The sequence below is a fragment of the Leucopleurus acutus genome (genome assembly GCF_964270905.1).
Source record: "Leucopleurus acutus genome assembly, chromosome: 11".
Classification (NCBI taxonomy): Eukaryota; Metazoa; Chordata; class Mammalia; order Artiodactyla; family Delphinidae; genus Leucopleurus; species Leucopleurus acutus.
The window spans coordinates 86,770,370-86,787,670 of NC_139152.1; the positions used below are offsets into that span (position 1 = coordinate 86,770,370).

At 38.0% G+C, this 17,301-nt stretch overlaps 1 protein-coding gene and 1 pseudogene across 6 annotated transcripts in view; one reads left to right on the forward strand and one right to left on the reverse strand.

Annotated features, from left to right (window-relative positions):
* LOC309969156 (large ribosomal subunit protein uL23-like) lies at positions 1-6,761 on the forward strand (annotated as a pseudogene). The gene has a single exon. The product of its transcript is annotated as a large ribosomal subunit protein uL23-like (transcript).
* The window catches only part of SLC41A2 (solute carrier family 41 member 2), a 132,829-nt gene that overhangs the window by 3,426 nt on the left and 112,102 nt on the right, over positions 1-17,301 (reverse strand). The gene's annotated exons all lie outside the window — the stretch shown is intronic.

Sequence of the window (17,301 nt, forward strand, 5' to 3'; positions counted from 1 at the left end):
AAGATTACTCCTGTCGCCTGGACAGTCCTAGCCCAGTAAACACGGCCATAAGCCTAAGCCACTGCTCTCTGAAGGGAACAGAATGCGTCTAAGTCAAGAACCTCACTGGAAAAGAAGAAAGAGTTAATTGACAGCAACATTTTCTTTTCACAAGAAAAATACTATGTATTGCTGCAATTAATATTTTTCTTCAACTTGTCACATATATCTTCTCATTTTCTTCTAGCCTTCACCAAACCACCATGTTCCTTATATTTAATAGTATTGTACATTTTGCCAAACCACTGTTGTTTCAACTTCTTCCTATATGATAAATCTGTGAAGAAGGAAGAAGACATACGAAGAAGGAAATAAAAATAAGGAATAACATTCTCCTATTGCAGGTACAATCAAATAAAATAAAGATGGAGAGCCAACCATTTACTTACTAATTATAAGGCCATTGGTGGCTTGTCAAGGAAAACTTCGTTTCAATGGTAAGAACAGTCACCAGAAGGTAAGGGCACTGAGGAATGACTTGTTGATACAGATACAGATATATTTATAGATAGGTAGGGTCAAAATATTTCAAAGGGCTATTCAAACACTAAGGTGATATAAGTAAGTATTTTCTAGGATATCAGGAATATTAAGACCTTTGTAATGCTTTGAATTTTGGGATCAGATAAATGATTTTTTTCTTTCATCCATTTAGAGTAAGAGGATTCTCTAGTTTTCAAACACCTAAAGTATTAAAAGGGATTTGGGATTAGAGAGGTTACTATTCACTGGTTTGGGACAAGTTGGCAAATACAGGATACTGCTTAAGAGCATATTTCTATACCTGCTGGCTAACTATAGGCAAGTTACTTAACCTCTTTATGTCTCTAAATGAACATTAGAGATGATAATGGCATCTACTCTCATGAGCATGTTGTGAGGATTAAATAATAGACTGAGTAATTCAGTGCCTGGCACACAATACACTTTCAACAGACGTCTGCCATTAGTTGATTTTAACTGTGTCATTGCTATTACTTTGCTATTTGTGGTAGTGAGAACACTGGTACGTATAGGAGGAAGCCCGCCTAGGTCTAGCCGAGCCCAGGGCCTGTGACCTTTTACTACTCTGACAAGTAGGCCATGAAGGTGAGGTGTCTGCCTTGGGTTCCAAACTTCTGTGCTGTGGTTTAGCTCTGACACCTTTATCAGGAAGGACGGTGGCTTGTCCAAGCTGAGAGCCATATACTTAATCCAAAGGAGGGAACTTCACATGTCTTTGGACATCAGTCAGAGAGAGAGGTTGTACTTTAAGTCCTGTTTTCTTTTGTATGAGGCTGGTTCTTCCTTAATGTTTCATGGCAAAGACTGTTTTGGAATCATATTGTCCTGTTCTTCAGGACAATCTGTTTTGCGTGTGGAGGAAGCATGGAATGTTAGAAATAATCCTGGATTTGGAAGTCATAAGATCTGGATTTGATTTCCACTTTGGCCATTTATCAGCTATATGACTCTGGGCAAGCTTCTTACCATTAACCCTCAATTTCCTCATTTGAGGAGAACAAAACCAAAACGGGCCTCATATCTGCCACACTTGCTTTGAGATAATTAATAAGAGCCTCAGTTTAGGAAGATGAAGAGAAACGTAAAAAGGCAGCACAGTCTCAAGTTACATTAATAAAAGCATAGTGTACAGACCGAGAGAGTGTCACCCACTGGACCCTGGATGGGTCAGGCCACAACTCGGCAGTGTGTTAGGAACTTGTTCACCCCTGTGCTTCCAGCACCTAGCAGAGTGACTAGTTCATAAAGTAGACCCTTGATATCTGATTGAGGGCATAAAAATCAGCGGGAGACAAGGTCATTCATATAAGAGACTCCTATGAGAACAAGAACTGTTTGTCCTGGGCAAGGAGGGCAGGAGATGTAAACTTAAGAAGGTTATTGTGTCAGGAGACACTGGCTTATAACACACAGTGTCATAGGGTAGAGTTTTAGGGTAAAGGGTAAAAGTTACCAAAACAACTTAAAAAAAAAAAAGCAATTTGGGCTGTCTATATATGTAACAAATTATGTAGTAAACTCTGTATTACTGGAGTATATGAAGGTTCAATAAAGAGATTTTTTGATTGTGTGAGTAATATGTGCTGGAGGAAACAAAATTTTTAAAGAGAATGAGGGTAGCTATTTTTTCTGGGATTGGCAGAAAATACAAACAAATAAATCCATATTGTATATTTTTTATAACATTATGTATTTATATATTAATAATATGAGTATATTTATATAAATTTATATAACATACATCATACATATGTGATATATAATTTACTAATTCGTGGTATAACATTTACACTGAATGGGAGATTTGTCTAGAATGGGGGTTGGCCATGGGCCAAATTCAACCTGCTGCCTGTTTTTTGTAAATAAAATTTTATTGGAACACAACTCTACCCGTTTGCTTACTTATTGTGTATTTAGTCTATTATTTAATCCTCACAACCTTCTTATTAAGTAGGTACTGTTATCGTCTCTAACGTTCACTTGGAGAAGGTGAGTCAGAGAGGGTAAGAAACCTGTTTTAGTACTACGATGACAGAATTATGTAGTTGGGACAGAGACCATATGGTCCACAAACACAAAATAGAACTAAAATGGCATCCTTACCTCATACTCCCAGATAAATTCCAGGTAAAGACAAATATAAAAAGCAATACTTGGACTTCCCTTGTAGCACAGTGGTTAAGAATCCACCTGCTAATGCAGGGGACACAGGTTCGAGCCCTGGTCTGGGAAGATCCCACATGTCGTGGAGCAACTAAGCCCATGCACCACAACTACTGAGCCTGTGCTCTAGAGCCCACAAGCCACAACTACTGAGCCAGCGCACCTAAAGCCCGGGCTCTGCAGTAAGAGAAGCCACCATAATGAGAAGCCCGTGCAATGGAACGAAGAGTAGCCCCCGCTCACCGCAACTAGAGAAAGCCCGTGTGCAGCAATGAAGACTCAACGCAGCCAAAAATAGATAAATAAATAAATTTATTAAAAAATAAAAACAATATCTGCCTAGGCATATCTTACCAAAAAAAAAGCAATACTCAAAAAGTTTTATAAGAAAATGTAAGAGAAGGTCTTTAAGACCTTGATGTAGGGAATGATTTCATAAATAAAATGCATAATATATTAAAGGAACTGTTTATAACTTACATTAAAGATTCCTGTGGTTCAATAAATACCATAAATAAAAGTTAAAAATCATGCCCCAGGCTTGGAAAAAAATCTCTTCACTACACATAACTGACAAAAAAATTAGTATTCAAATACTAAGAGAATATCCAGAGAACTCCTACAGTTCATTAGAAAAAGAAACAATTCAACAGAATAGAAGAGGAAACCTAAAGCTCTAATAAACATATGAAAAGATGCCCAACCTCACTAATAATATGGGCATGTACATTAAAACCACACTAAACTCCATTTCATATCCATCTGACTGACAGAAATCACCTTTTAAACAACAATAATAGTGAACATTGTTTTTGAAATGGCCCTTTATGGGGCCATGCGGTATTCAAAGAGGTTAACGTGTATGAACTGATTTAATTTTCAAAACATCTCTGTAAAATGCTATCGATTTTTACTATCCCTCTTTGAGGTATGAGGAAACAAAGGCATTTATAGAGTATAAGAAGTCTGCCCAAGATCACGCAGCTCACAGGGAGTCAGGCTCAAACTCATCCACTCAAGTTTAGTCTAACACTAAAGCCCAAGTTCTCATCCATCAGTGAAGTACATTGTCTTGGTAAAAAAGAACTCCACATTGGCAACATGCACAATTATTAATACTTTGGAGAGCAATGTGGCACTGCGTGTTAAGTGTGAAGATGTGCAGCTCCTTAGTTCAGCAATTCCACTAGAAACAATGATTTTTTTCCCTCTTGCAACCCTAAAAGGATAAAACTATGTAGGCTAAAGGAGGCTAGCCTAAGGGGCTCTGCTGGGCCCAGGTCCCATGTGGCTACCCAAGGACCAGGAAGACCAATATCCTGGTGTACTGTATGCATGCATACTAAGAGAGATGTGCAAGGATATTCACTGCATCACTGCTGTAAAAGCCGAAAATTGGAAATAACCTGAAATGTCTATTGAAACAAGAAGGGCTAAGTTAACTCTTAGGTCATACAACTGAACACTTATATAGAAGCTAAAATGAATGAAAAAGAGGGACTTCCCTGGTGGCATAGTGGATAAGACTCTGCGCTCCCAATGCAGGGGGCACAGGTTCGACCCCTGGTCATGGAACTGGATCCCACATGCATGCCGCAACTAAGAGTTCTCATGCCACAACTAAGAAGCTGGCAAGCTCCAACTAAGGAGCCCTGGAGCTGCAACTAAGGAGCCTGCCTGCCGCAACTAAGGAGCCCATGTGCTGCAACTAAGGAGCTGGCAAGCCACCACTAAGGAGCCTGCCTGCTGCAACTAACATCTGGTGCAACCAAATAAATAAATATTTGAAAAATAAATAAATAAAATGAATGAAAAAGAGCTACATGAATTAATATGAGTATGTCTCAAAAGCGTAAGGCTGAATGAAAAAAGCAGTATAAATAAATGATTCCAATAAGGTTTATAAATATTAAAAACAATACGTTATTTATAGATACACACATCTGTAGCAATAGTATAAAAACATGCATGGCAACGATACATACCAATTTAGAATGCTAATAACTGCTAGGAAGAGAATGAAATAAGACCAGGAAGGGATATCTAGGACCAACCATAGGTATGATGTATTTTTATTGAGCATTTTGAAATAGTTGCTTAAATAATTTGCTAATGGTTGATAAAGCTGGGTGGTAATTACATGGTTATCTTATTTCCTATCATTTCCTGTACATTTGTGTTTCGTAATACAAAGTGTAAGCAGCTGGGGCAGCGGCAACTCACTGACCAGGGCTGCCCGGGCTACTACTTAAATACCTACCCGGGAGATGCCTGAGAAAGGAAGGCAGTAAGTGTGCCCTGTAGAATCCATGACAAGCTTGGACTTGTAAGGACCAAGTAGCGCTGAGGCTAACACCAAAGGATTATTTTAAAGTCTGTGAATGACTTTTCACGAAGATGGCGCCGCAGGGGAAGAAGGAAGCCCCTGACCTCCCAAAGCTGAAGCCAAAACAAAGGCTTTGAAGGCCAAGAAAGCAGTGTTGAAAGGCATCCACAGAAACAAAAAAAGATCTGGATGTCATCCGCCTTCTGAGGGCCCAAAACACTGTGGCTCAGGAAGCAGCCCACATATCCTCAGAAGAGCGCCCCTGGGAGAAACAAGCTTGACCACTACGCCATCAGCAAGTTGCCCCTCACCACCGAGTCAGCCATGAAGAAAACAGAAGACAATAACACGCTGGGGTTCACTGTGGACGTCAAGGCCAACAAGCACCAAATTAAACAGGCTGTGAAGAAGCTCTGTGACGCTGACGTGGCTAAGGTCAACACCCTGATCAGGCCTGACTGAGAGAAGAAGGCATATGTTTGACTGGCTCCTGACTATGATGCTTTGGATGTTGCCAACAAAACTGGGATCATTCAAACTGTGTCCAGCTGGCTAATTCTAAATATAAAAGTTTTGACTATAAAAAAATAAAAGTCTGTGAATGGAGTAAGCAAATGTCTGCAATCTCTCATCATTCTTTCAACTGCCTTGCCCAGGTGGGAGAATAAAGGGATGTATTCTAGAGAAACTGAATGGGAATGACTCAGGTCTCAAGGATCCCAGACACTACGAGGTACTGGCAGAGGATGAGGATGAACTGGAAGTCTGCACAGTTAACAGTGGGATTCTTTCAGACCTTTATTTTGTTCCAAGAACAGAGGCAGGCGGGAGTATAACTCCCCAGAGAGGAGGCTAGATGTTCAAACTTGGAGGGCTCCCCGTGAAATGGCCAACTACCCCAGATCCTCCAACAGTAAAGTGCCCGGTCAACAGCCTTCTCCCACCTCCAAGCTACTTAACCTCTCCATGCCTCAGTTGCCTTCCTGTACAATAGGGAAGACAGTCCCTCTCTCACAGAGATGACGAGATGAGCATTAAACAGGGCAGAGCACTTAGAACAGTGCTGGACACATAGAACATAATAACTATTTGCTATGAATTCAAAGAAACCAGGTCATATATAACAAGAATCTGACTTTTCAACAGCTGCACTAGTAGAAAAGGGAGCAATACCTTCAAAACCTGAGAGAAGAGTATTTCCAGTCTATGAGTCTCTGCCCAATCTATCAACTGAGCGTTGAGGGTAAACTACAGTCAACTTAAGACATGCAGGCACTCAGAAAAATTCTCCCATGTTCTCTTTGGAACTTTCTTGAAAATGTTTTGATGCAAAATGAAGGAGAGAACCAAGAAAGAGAAAGACCTGAGATCCAGAAAATAGAAGTGCCAACCTAAGAGAAAGTGAGGGAAACCTCCAGGGGAAGAGCTGTGCAGTGGGCTGGCGACAGAGTCCAGACAGAGCTAGAGGGTGGACGGCTCTGGAAATGAAGTCCCAGGATAAAGGCAAATTGGTAAATTATCTGAAATAACAGAGTTGGGGGAAGGGACTAATTATAGGTGGGTGACAGTTGTGACGGAACACTTGAAAAAAATTAAGGATAGGGCTTCCCTGGTGGTGCAGTGGTTGAGAGTCCACCTGCCGATGCAGGGGACACGGGTTTGCACCCCAGTCCGGGAAGATCCCACATGCCGCGGAGCAGCTGGGCCCGCGAGCCATGGCCGCTGAGCCTGCGCGTCCGGAGCCTGTGCTCCGCAACAGGAGAGGCCACAGCAGTGAGAGGCCCGCGTACTGCAAAAAAAAAAAAAGATACATGAACCCCTATGTTCACAGCGGCACTATTCACAATAGCCAAGACGTGGAAACAACCTAAATGTCCACTGACAGATGAACGATTAAATGCTCCAACCAAAAGACACAGACTGGCTGAATGGACATAAAAACATGACCCATATATATGCTATCTACAAGAGACCCACTTCAGACCTAGGGACACATACAGACTGAAAGTGAGGGGATGGAAAAAGATATTCCACGCAAATGGAAATCAAAAGAAAGCTGGAGTAGCAATTCTCATATCAGAGAAAATAGGCTTTAAAATAAAGGCTATTACAAGAGACAAAGAAGGATACTACATAATGATCAAGGGATGAATCCAAGAAGAAGATATAACAATTGTAAATATTTATGCACCCAACATAGGAGCACCTCAGTACATAAGGCAAATGCTAACAGCCATAAAAGGGGAAATCGACAGTAACACAATCATGGTAGGGGACTTTAGCACCCCACTTTCACCAATGGACAGATCATCCAAAATGAAAATAAATAAGGAAACACAAGCTTTAAATGATACATTAAACAAAATGGACTTAATTGATATTTATAGGACATTCCATCCAAAAGCAGCAGATTACACTTTCCTCTGAAGTGCTCATGGAACATTCACCAGGATCAATCATATCTCGGGTCACAAATCAAGCCTTGGTAAATTTAAGAAAATCGAAATAGTATCAAGTATCTTTTCCGACCACAATGCTATGAGACTATATATCAGTTACAGGAAACATACCTGTAAAAAATACAAACACATGGAGGCTAAACAATACACTACTTAATAACCAAGAGATTACTGAAGAAATCAAAGAGGAAATCAAAAAATACCTAGAAACAAATGACAATGAAAACATGACGACCCAAAACCTATGGGATGCAGCAAAAGCAGTTCTAAGAGGGAAGTTTATAGCAATACAAGCCTACCTCAAGAAACAAGAAACATCTCAAATAAACAACCTAACCTTACACCTAAAGCAATTAGAGAAGGAAGAACCAAAAAACCCCAAGTTAGCAGAAGGAAAGAAATCATAAAGATCAGATCAGGGCTTCCCTGGTGGCTCAGTGGTTGAGAGTTCACCTGCCGATGCAGGGGACACGGGTTCGTGCCCCGGTCCGGGAAGATCCCACATGCCACGGAGCGCCTGGGCCCGCACGTCCGGAGCCTGTGCTCCGCAAAGGGAGAGGCCACAACAGTGAGAGGCCTGTGTACCGCAAAAAAAAAAAAAAAAAAAAGATCAGATCAGAAATAAATGAAAAACAAATGAAGAAAACAATAGCAAAGAACGATAAAACAAAAAGCTGGTTCTTTGAGAAGATAAACAAAATTGATAAACCATTAGCCAGACTCATCAACAACAAAAGGGAGAAGACTCAAATCAATAGAGTTAGAAATGAAAAAGCAGAAGTAACAACTGACACTGCAGAAATACAAAGGATCATAAGAGATTACTACAAACAACTATATGCCAATAAAATGGACAACCTGGAAGAAATGGACAAATTCTTAGAAAAGCACAACGTTCTGAGACTGAATCAGGAAGAAATAGAAAATATAAACAGACCAATCACAAGCACTGAAATTGAGACTGTGATTAAAAATTTTCCAACAAACAAAAGCCCTGGACCAGATGGCTTCACAGGTAAATTCTATCAAACATTTAGAGAACAGCTAACACCTATTCTTCTCAAGCTCTTCCAAAATATAGCAGAGGGAGGAACACTCCCAAACTCATTCTACGAGGCCACCATCACCCTGATACCAAAACCAGACAAAGATGTCACAAAGAAAGCAAACTACAGGCCAATATAACTGATGAACACAGAAGCAAAAATCCTCAACAAAATACTAGCAAACAGAATCCAGCAGCACATTAAAAGGATCATACACCATGATCAAGTGGGGTTTATCCCAGGAATGCAAGGATTCTTCAATATACGCAAATCAATCAACGTGATACACCATATTAACAAATTGAAGGAGAAAAACCATATGATCATCTCAATAGATGCAGAAAAAGCTTCTGACAAAATTCAACACCCATTTATGATAAAAACCCTCCAGAAAGTAGGCACAGAGGGAACTTACCTAAACATAATAAAGGCCATATATGACAAACCCACAGCCAACATCATTCTCAGTGGTGAAAATCTGAAACTATTTCCACGAAGAACAGGTATAAGACACGGTTGCCCACTCTCACCACTATTATTCAACATAGTTTTGGAAGTTTTAGCCACAGCAATCAGAGTAAAAAAGGAAATAAAGGAATCCAAATCAGAAAAGAAGAAGTAAAGCTGTCACTTTTTGCAGATGACATGATGCTAAACATAGGTAATCCTAAAGATGTCACCAGAAAACTACTAGAGCTAATCAATGAATTTGGCAAAGTAGCAGGATACAAAATGAATGCTCAGAAATCTCTTGAATTCCTATACACTAATAAGGAAAAATCTGAAAGAGAAATTAAGGAAACACTCCCATTTACCATTGCAACAAAAAGAATAAAATACCTAGGAATAAACCTACCTAAGGAGAGAAAAGACCTGTATGCAGAAAACTATAAGACACTGATGAGAGAAATTAAAGATGATAGAAACAGATGGAGAGATATACCATGTTCTTGGATTGAAAAAATCAACATTGTGAAAATGACTATACTACCCAAAGCAATCTATAGATTCAGTGGAATCCCTATCAAACTACCAATGGCATTTTTCACCAAACTAGAACAAAAAATTTCACAATTTGTATGGAAACATAAAAGACCCTGAATAGCCAAAGCAATCTTGAGAAAGAAAAACAAAGCTGGAGGAATCGGGCTCCCTGACTTCAGACTATACTCAAAGCTACAGTAATCAAGACAGTATGGTACTGGCACAAAAAATGAAATATAGATCAATGGAACAGGATAGAAAGCCCAGAGATAAACCCACACACATACGGTCACCTTATCTTTGATAAAGGAGGCAAGAACATACAATGGAGAAAAGACAGCCTCTTCAATAAGTGATGCTGGGAAGACTGGACAGCTACATGTAAAAGAATGAAATTAGAACACTTCCTAATACCATACACAAAAATAAACTCAAAATGGATTAAAGATCTAAATGTAAGGCCAGACGCTATAAAACTCTTAGAGGAAAACATAGGCAGAACACTCTATGACATAAATCACAGCAAGATCCTTTTTGACCTACCTCCTAGAGGAATGGAAATAAAAACAAAAATAAACAAATGGGACCTAACGAAACTTAAAAGCTTTTGCACAGCAAAGGAAACTATAAACAGGATGAAAAGACAACCCTCAGAATGGGAGAATATATTTGCAAATGAAGCAACTGACAAAGGATTAATCTCCAAAATTTCAAGCAGCTCATGCAGCTCAATATCAAAAGACAAACAATCCAATCCAAAAATGGGCAGAAGACCTAAATAGACATTTCTCCAAAGAAGATATACAGATTGCCAACAAACACATGAAAGAATGCTCAACATCACTAATCATTAGAGAAATGCAAACCAAAACTACAATGAAGTATCACCTCACACCAGTCAGAAGAGTCATCATCAAAAAAATCTACAAACAATAAATGCTGGAGAGGGTGTGGAGAAAAGGGAACACTCTTGCACTGTTGGTGAGAATGTAAACTGATACAGCCACTATAGAGAATAGTATGGAGGTTCCTTAAAAAAACAGAACTACCATACGACCCAGCCATCCCACTACTGGGCATATTCCCTGAGAAAGCCATAATTCAAAAAGAGTCAGGTACCACAATGTTCTTTGCAGCACTATTTACAATAGCCAGGACGTGGAAGCAACCTAAGTGTCCACTGACACATGAATGGATAAAGAAGATGTGGTACATATATACAATGGAATATTACTCAGCCATAAAAAGAAACGAAATTGAGTTATTTGTAGTGAGGTGGATGGACCTAGAGTCTGTCATACAGAGTGAAGTAAGTCACGAAGTAAAAAACAAATACCGTATGCTAACATATATACATGGAATCTAAGAAAGAAATAAAAAAGGGTTCTGAAGAACCTAGGGGCAGGACAGGAATAAAGACACAGACGTAGAGAATGGACTTGAGGACATAGGGAGGGGGAAGGGTAAGCTGGGACGAAGTGAGAGAGTGGCATGGGCTTATATATACTACCAAATGTAAAATCGATAGCTAGTGGGAAGCAGCTGCATAGCACAGGGAGATCAGCTCGGTGCTTTGTGACCACCTAGAGGGGTGGGATAGGGAGGGTGGGAGGGAGACGCAAGAGGGAGGAGATATAGGGATATGTGTATATGTATAGCTGATTCACTTTGTTATAAAGCAGAAACTAACACACCATTGTAAAGCAATTATATTCCAATAAAGATGTTAAAAATAAATGGATGAATTGATGTCTCCACAGTCTGTTTTAGCTCTAAAGTACAAGGGTAAGAAATCTGTGGTCATAAACCACATAGTGATTGCTCTCCTTATCTCTGCATTTCTTCCTCCATCCCTCCCACATTCTTAGTCTCATAATTTAATTTAAGTTCCCTTCCCATGCAATTTCTTTTTAAAGGTATTGTGATGACTTAAAGGTCAAGCAGGTTTAAATTTATTAATTTTTTTACAAGTTAACAAGGATATCAGTGTTTCCTTGGAACACTGTATAAATGAATTATTAAAAGCACAGTAAGTATCAGATACTTCTTAATGAAACATGCTTTATTTTCAAACTAAATGATTATTTAAGGAATGTATTCTTTTTACTGGGAAAACACATCAAAAATCTAACCAAGCGTAGACTGTATTTTACATGGTCTGTTTGTTTTTTATGAAATATGCACAACTTCTTTGGGTAAATATACCTCCTTAAAAGGCAACTTTGTTGCCCCAGCTAATTATGCATGTTCTAGATGTATTACTTGGAATTTAAATAAATATATAAAACACACGAATATATATTTGCTTTGGATGATTGATTCTCTCGGCCAGCTCCTTCTCTGAGCTAGAATCAACATTCCCATCTACTAGCATCCCTTCAATGCCCCATTGCCAGTAACAGCCTTGTGTATCATGTGATGAAAGATGATTTCTTTGGGAGAGGAGTGCTTAGAAATATGATACAAATAAACACCAGGAACAGCAAATTAGTACATTTCTTCCTAAGCCTTACAAAAGCTGAATTCAGTTTCCCTATAAAAATATGCTTCCCTAATCCAGTTTCCAGACTGCTAATGCTACTCATTAAAATCTAATATTTAAATGTCAGCTAAGAATTTAGGATTATCAGTCAACAGGAATTCAGTCTACTCCTGATATACAGATAAAATGTCTTTTCTTTGGCCTGAATTATTTTTGTGAGGTGGCAGGAGGGGGAAGGTAGGAAACAAACAAACCTTATTTCGAGGAGTCCCTAATAATCACCAAACTTCCCAAGGAGTCCATGGCACAAAAATGGTTAAGACTTTCTGTCTGAAAGAAACCCTCAGAATTTGTTCAGGAGACAATGTAACAATACTCACAGTCTTGATTTTGAATAGCAAAAAACTACAAACAACCTAAAAGTCCATTAAAAGAAGAAAAGATGAAAAAATCATGGAATATTTATACAGTGGAATACTATATAACTAAAATAGATGAACAACAGTTACCCATATGAATGAATCTCACATACAATGCTGAGCAAAAGAAGAAAGCCACTTAAACACAAATTCATTGGTTCCATTTATAAATTTCAAAACCACGCAAAACTAAAACCATATATTTTTAGGTATCCAAATAAACGCATAATCATAGGGAAGAGCAAAAACTTTTTAGCCATACAATTCTGAATCAATAGTTTGCTTTGGGGAGGAGGGAGGAGCAGATAGGTAGCTTTAGAAGGTATAGGTACTAGGGTATTGGTAGTGTTATAATTCTTAAGCTGACTGGTGAGTGTCCTGGTGGTCACTGTATTATTACTCTTTATACCTTGTACATGTCATTATTGTTTACCTATTCAATATTTAATATGCAATTAAAAATTTTTAAAGGGAATTCCCTGGTGGTCCAGTGGTTAGGACTTCACACTTCCTCTGCAAGGGGCACAGGTTCGATCCCTGGTCAGGGGACTAAGATCCTGCAAGCCGTGTGGCGTGGCCAAAAAAAAAATTTTTTTCTTAAATACAATAATTTTTGGCTGGGAGTTCATTAACCCTGGCCTAGTGATCCTCCCTCATGTGACCATGTCATTCTGTTCCAATCATGCAAAGAACCAGTGATAGCCAATGTCACTTAGTATTGTGAAATGACAACCTGAAAATCAAGAAGAAAGTCAAACTGAAGACGTTTCTTAGTTTAGTAATAATAAGCAAAAAAGATGGAAATAAAACATATACAAACTGCTAGAGGAAACTAACATTTATTGACTATCTCTTACATGCTAAATAAAATTACTTTAATGCTGTTAATATCCATAGAATATTAAGGAAAGATGCAATCAGCAGAGATCAGGCCCTGAACAACTTAGGTGTTCCCTCTTCACCCTCTGCCTGTAGCCCAAAGATGGCTCTGCTTCTAACACCATCCCTTTTCAAGTAGGAAGACTTTGTTGCCCAGCAGAACATTTCACTGGAAAAAAGAATATTCATTCATTTAAAACTATTTATTGAATGCCTTTCTAATATATTACTCAAATTTGAGAAATAATTTTTTGAAGTAGCACACCAAAATATTTGTGGTGGTGGTCTTGAGTATGGGGATTATGGACAATTTTACAATGATGAACATGTGTTGCTTTATGATAAGAAACAAAACTCAATAAACTAAAAAAAAAATCCCCATAAAACAAGACCAAAAACCACTTCCTTGTCTAAGCTCAGCATGGAGGTCTGTTTTTTCCCTTTACTAGGTGAGATATCATCTCAGAGAACAGATTTAAAAGGATAACTTTGACATCTATAGGAATTTAGTAATGGATATTGCTAGAAAATGAAACTACCTGAAAAAAATTTTAATTGTAGGTAAAAGGAAAAGAGTCAGAAATACAGCTCTGAACTTCTTTGACATAAGTAAACAAACCCTGAAAAGAAGACAATTTATTTTTATGGGAGGGGATAAAAGTAAGGGGCAAAGAAATAACTGAGATATTTGAAACCTAGAAAATCAATCTTTTCTTGCTATTAGAAGGGTCTACAGTCATTAGTTAGAGACAGAATATGGAGAAGAGCAGAGAATAGAACTGGATGTACAAAGGCAAGGAGCATGCTTAACTAATTAACATTTTAGAAGCAGCAGCTACGAGAAGTGACAAGTGTGAAAACCCAGATATGATCAACCTGGACTTCTGTAAGGTTTGAGATACAGTATCAGACAAGGATTCATAAATATAATTACTGCTGCTGTTGAAATGCTAGCGCACTAAGAACTCTATGCTAAGCGTAGAGAATAAAAGGATGTTGATTTGGAATCACAGAGAGAAACACATCTACATTAGATTTGATTGTTTGGCATATTTATACCTGTAAAAGTACAAATACTCATGAAAGTGAGCTGAGATCTACATAAAGAAGAGAGTTTGCAATTAAAAATTTTTTAGAAAAGTTAAGGCTTAAAAGAGACGAGCAGCAAAAGAATAGACATATAAATCTATGGAAAAGAATACAATTTAGAAATAGACCCACATATAGTAAATTGGTTTTCAACAAACATACTAAGGTCACTGAAGGTGAGGAGGACAGTTTTCCCAAAAAATGGTGCTGCAACAGCTGGGTATTCACATGGAAAAATATAAACCTCAATCTGTATTTCACGCCATATACAAAAATTAACTCAAAATGGATCAGAGATACAAATAAAAGCTAAAACCAGAATATTTCTAAAAGAAAATATCCCTAAAACTCTAGGGATTGGCAAACATTTCTTAGGACACAAAAAGCACTAACCATAAAGAAAAAATTGATAAACTGAACTTCATTAAAATTGAAACTTCTGCTATTAAAATACATGATTAAGAAAATGAAATGACAGTGCACAGATTGGGAGAAAGTATTTCCAATGCCTATATCTGACAAAGGACTTGTATCCAGAATATATAAAGAACTCTTAAAACTCAATACCAATTAAAAAAATGGACCTAAGATTTGAACTTCACAGAAGAAAGCATGAATGGCCAATAAATCCATGAAAAGATACTCCATACTATTAGTCATCAGGTAGCTGGAAATTATGATCACCATGAGATTACCACCAATACACCCATGGGAATGGGTGAAGGTAAAAAGACTGACAATATTAAGTGATGGTGAGGATGTGAGGCACATGAAACTCTCAAGCTAATGGTAAGGCAGATGGTATAATCACTTTGGAAAACAGCTTGGCAGTTTCTTATAAAGTTAAACAAGCATCTTCCACGCGATCCAGTAATTCTACTTCTGGGTATTTACCCAAGGAAAATAAAAACATATGTCTATACAGAGACTTGTACAGAGACTTGGATATACTCATCCAATAGAATGCTAAGGAGCAAAAATGAAACAAATTACTAATACATGTAACAATATGGATAAATTCCAAAAATATATGCTGAGTAAAACAAGGAAACAACAAAGAGTACATACTTAGGTTCATTTATATGAAATTCTAGAAAAGGGAAACCTAATTTATGGTGACAGAGAACTGATCAGTGGCTGCCTAGAGCCAGGGATGGATGGGAACTGACTGCAGAGAAGCAGGAGGGAGCTTCTTGGGGGTGAAGGTAACGTTCTATACATTGACTGTGGTGGTGGTTATATGGTTGAACACATATGTCAAGACTCATCAAACTCCACACTTTACATGGGTGTATTTGACTGTATGTAAATTATATCTTAATGTTATTTTCCTTTAAATTGTTTTTGTAGGTTGGAGAGGTCATCTTTGTATGTCAAGTAGCAGTGGAGCACACAGGAGGGGTTTGACAAATATCTGTTGAGCTTTTGAACCTGTTTAGAAAGGGAATGCCTAAATATATACAAGGACTCTGGTAGAGTTTTCTTCCCAGCAACAGCCTAGAGCAGGAGTCAGCAAACTACAGCCTGTAGGCCAAATTGGGCCCACCACCTGCATGGCCCATAAGCTAAGAACGATTTTTACATTTTTAAATGGTTGAAAAAAATCAAAGGAAGAATAGGATTTTGTAACCTGTGAACATGATACGAAATCCAATTTTCAGTGTCCATAAGTAAAGTTTTTTGGGGACACAGCCATGTTCATTTATTTACATATTGTTTATGGCTGCTTTTGTGCTGTCTTGGCAGATTTGAGTACTTGTGACAGAGACCATATGGCCCGCAAGGCCTAAAATGTTGCTTACCTGGCCCATTACAGAAAAAGTTTGCTGATCCCTGCCCTAGTATAGAGCCTCTTCCCATTATCCTCCACTAATGAAATTACCAGGTTAAGTTCTTGACCCTTTTACTTATCCTGTGATGGAGTAGACATAACAAAGTCTTTGAAGTAATACAAATCTAAGTTCAAATTTTATCTACTACTTAACTACTTCTATTACTTGGGTAAATTTTTAACGCTTTCAGTTTTTATATTTGTCACTTGAGAAGTAGGGAAGACAATACATATCTCAGAGGACTGCTCAAAGGATTATATGAAATAATGTGAATAAAATACATATTGTCTGGCAGTTAATAGACATCATAAATATTAGTTCATATTGTTCTTCTAAATGAGCCATTTAAGAACAGTGGGTTGTCAAATGGGGCAGAGGAAGAAAAAGAATCTGATCACCCACCAAAAGTTACTGTTCCCTACTTTGCCTCAGTTCTACTCTGGCAGAAGTTAGTTATCAACCTTCCTTTACATTTTTTTTTTAAGCTCTTAATGCCTATTTCTATACTTAATATAAATGCAATCACGTATTATGTGCTCTTTTTGTGTCTGGCTTCAACCTTAGGTTTGTGGGATTCACAATATTGTTGTGAATATACTGTTGCATAAAGGTGTAGATCATTCATTACCCTTGCCCTATTCATTGTGAAATACATTTTATTTCATTGTGAAACTTTACTTTTTAAAATAACGTTAAAGTTTAGCATTCTGATCAAAAAGAATAAAATACCTAGGAATAAACCTACCTCAGGATGCAAAAGACCCGTACTCTGAACACTAAGATGCTGATGAAAGAAATCGAAGATGACACAAACAGAAGGAAAGATATATCATGTTCTTGGATTGCTTAGAGGAATCAATATTGTCAAAATGACTATACTACCCAAGGCAACCTTCAGATTCAATGCAATCCCTATCAAACTACCAATGTCATTTTTCATAGAGCTAGAACAAAAAATTTTTAAACTTGTATGGACATATAAAAGACCCCGAATAGGGCTTCCCTGGTACCAAAAAAAAAAAAAAAAAAAAAAAGACCCCGAATAGACAAAGCAATCTTTTTTTTTTTTTTCTGTGGTA